Raw genomic sequence first — 3,738 nt, forward strand, 5'->3', positions numbered from 1 at the left:
ATTTTTCTTATATGTTAGATTTTTTCTTAGATGTTATATTTTGAATTTCTTAAAACGACTTTAAATTACAAAAATGTAAGTTTTCCTTAAGGATACGACTAAAAACATTAAAATGACATGTATCAATTCGATGGTTGATTTGAAAGCTTTCAAAACCATATGGAAGATAAAAGTCAAAATAATTCAACTGTGAAAACAATATTGTTCACTTTTTTCAAGAATGTGTTCGATGGAAAAAATAAGGTTTTTATGTCATAATTTGTTTAATGTCCAATCCGATCAACCCATGATGTATTAATTATAGTTTTGTTCCATTGTTTTTAATAAAAATTGATCCGATCCATCGGAAAAAAATTATATAATAACAACAAAAAATATTTTAAATATATAAATAAAATGATCACATATATAAAAAAAACTATCGATAATATATACAAATAAACTCACCCTGCGCAAGGAGCAGGTCTTATCCTAGTTAAAGATTAAAATACAAGCCCCATTCACAATAATATCATGTTTACCATCAGCACCACGCGTTCTTTTGGAGTAAGTTAAAGCACATGTATCAACACGTGTCGCACATGTCCTAGTGAGTTTACTCCGGTGACCGTGAGTCTGTCGCCGCCTTGGGCTCTTCCACAAGTTTCTTGCATCCTCATCTTCCTCGTCATTCCCGATCACATCTAGCCCCAAACCTCCGCATATACCGTCGTTTACAATCATAACTTCTTTATCTCCGATTAATAATTCCAGGAAAAAACTCGATTCTGATTCACATAAGCCCTTTTATCGGACCATCATAAAGATACCGACTCTACTAAGCCTCCGAGAAATCAATCGAGATGAACCAAACAACACATATTGTTTTGTATATCAGGAAACTTTACTTGAACGCCCAATTCAAGGCTCACAATACGTGAGAGTAAAGATTGACACCCATAAAACAAAGCATATGAGCATAACCGCAAGAAAAAGAAAATTCGATTGAAAACAAAACGGGATTTAAGTTTCGTTGCGAAGGAGGAGATCATAAACTTTATTAAAATTCAAACTAACCCTTAATTTTGATTTGGTTTGGTTTAGACGACAGAGGCCTTTTTGTTTTTGTAATCCTATGTTTTTTTTTGTCCTGAGAGTTTCTTTTCCTTTTCCTTTTCCTTTTCAACCCCTTAACTTTAAAGTATTTCTTTTTTGCTTCCTTATTTTTAAAATAATGTCTTTTAGTGTTTTCTTTTGTCAAACTTCCAGTTTTATTAAATCTAAATTTGGCAAACATTATTCCAAAAAATACTAAGGAGTCAGCATTGACATTACTAGTCTTGGAAATGTGAACTATGCTAATAAAACTAAGAGTAATCTTAGCCAAAAAAAAACAAAATGATTAATTTTTTTAACTATTGAATATCTATAGAATAATTTGTACTTTGTTGTTATATTCTAGTTGAATGCGGTGAATTGTTTTTATTATTCAGGGTGATTCTTTTATCGACGGATGCTTCGATTACACTCGTTGTCTCTGAAGGATGAGAACTAATTATGTAGCATCTACATCGAGAATTCAAGTCTTTCTTGTATACGTATAATCATCTTTTACCTTCTCATAAAAAATTTTGGTCATTTTCCCTTTGTAGAATAGTTTAATAAAAATCTATTTTATGGTTTTTCTATTACAAAAGAGGTTACAATACTCTATGATATTTCTCATAACTATGCTAATCTGCACTTTAGGAAAGTAGGTTAACTACTACAATGTATATATTTGGTTTCAGCCTTGACAAATTAATACACAAAAAGTACTTTAAACTTATTGCGGCTCTTCTCTTGGCTTGTCATAGTATCAGAGCCTGACCAAGTTTTTCATAAAGCAAATCTCTTTACAGTAATGGCAGAAACAAGAAACATACTCAAATCAAAACCGAGTCGCGTCTAAAGTAAGAAGAACGATCTTGGCGCAGCATACGAACTAGATAATCAGCTCAACCAAGGGATTTGATAATCCTCATTGGGTCCTGCTTCACTCAATCAAGGGATTCGAAGAACCACGCTTGAGACCGGCTTCTTGTGTTGATGAATTTAATCAAATCAATTACAAGGAAAAAGAGAAACTCTCTAGTTTATTAATTATCAAAAGCTGCTCCATAATAAAAGAATACAAAGAGTATAAATAAGACTTATATCTATGGTTTTCCTTGACATAAAGTATATGGAAAATAACAATTATATAGATATAAGGAAAATTACTAATAAACCAAAGACTAATCAGAATGTGTCGTTTCTTGCTGTCCAAGCATGATGACGCTGCATCAGATCTCCCCATATGATTTGACTGCAGAGGATAGCATATGCACTGTGATCTCCCATCTGATTCTGAAAAGCAACAACTAGTGTATATTTTTCAAGTTAGAAGGTAAAATTAGATCTTTGTTGGTATAATAATATTTGCAAATAAATACACATCAAAGTGCATAAGTTAAATGATTTAATATGGTAAATTATTTGCAAGTAAAATGATTTAAGATATAGAGAAAAATTGTAAAATGATTTAATATGGTAAATTATCTTTTTGTGCAAATACTTTCTCTGTGTCTTGGATTTTTGATGATTATGTTAATACAAATATGTCCCATTGTAATTATATTAGGAATCATAATTATGTTTGAGGCAAAAAAAAAACTTATTAAAATACAAATTCCATTTTATTGTTAAACTAATTGCCAGTATAAATCGCACCTTCTTTGATTCTTTATTTCGAACCAATCTTGTATATGGTTCATTTTGTTTCAACGATTCTTCTTCTTCTTTTTTTTTGAGAAAAACAAATAGTATTTTATAATTAACTAACAGAGTAAATAAAATATTTTTTTAATTCATATAAAAAAATACCTAGGAAATGAAAAAAAAATGGCAAAATCATTTTAACGGCAATAAAAAAAGTGAGGAAAACAACCAAACTTATGATGACTACAAAATAAAAAAGAACAGTGCCGCCCTTTACAACATTATACGTCCACCACGGCACCACCATAGCTTAAATTTGCGAGCATGTATTTTTTTCCAGCACAGACAAATATGAAAGAAAGCACCTTCAGTAAAATATCAATTATGACCGCTTTATTTCACAAAACCACAGATATATCAAATTTAAACAATAAACATGGATTCAAATGTTAAGTACACAAATATAGTAAATGAAATGTAAAATTAAATGTATAGTAGGTTAAACAATAACTAACTCAGTAACTACGATCTGTTAGAAAGAAAAAAAAACGAAATATTAAAACAACACGGACATATGGTTACAATTTCTTCGCCAAGCATCATAATTTTTGTATGACGTTGACATTTATCTATACAGTATGATAATAGGAAAAAACTATACCATGATTTTTTTATTAAAATGAAAGTAAAAAAAAAATGTTTGCATAGTTTGGATGAACTCGATAAAATATACAACAACCAGACAAAAATACATAGGTGTAAAATGATTTACATAACTCAAAGTGAAAGAAACATATAAAATTAGAGTTTTCAGCATAAATTAAAACTGAACAATGCTCTCTTTCGAACCATGTTAGGTATTGTATTATAAATTTAGCAAAATGCAGCGACTCTAAGATCTAATCTCCTTGCATTCAATAAAAACCGATCCTTTGAAATTTACAATTCACACATATAATCAAACAATAGAACAAAAAAATAAAAAAAAAAATAAAAATATTACTGAAATAACTTACGAAT

This window comes from Brassica oleracea, chromosome C8 (genome assembly GCF_000695525.1).
Source record: "Brassica oleracea var. oleracea cultivar TO1000 chromosome C8, BOL, whole genome shotgun sequence".
NCBI lineage: Eukaryota > Viridiplantae > Streptophyta > Magnoliopsida > Brassicales > Brassicaceae > Brassica > Brassica oleracea.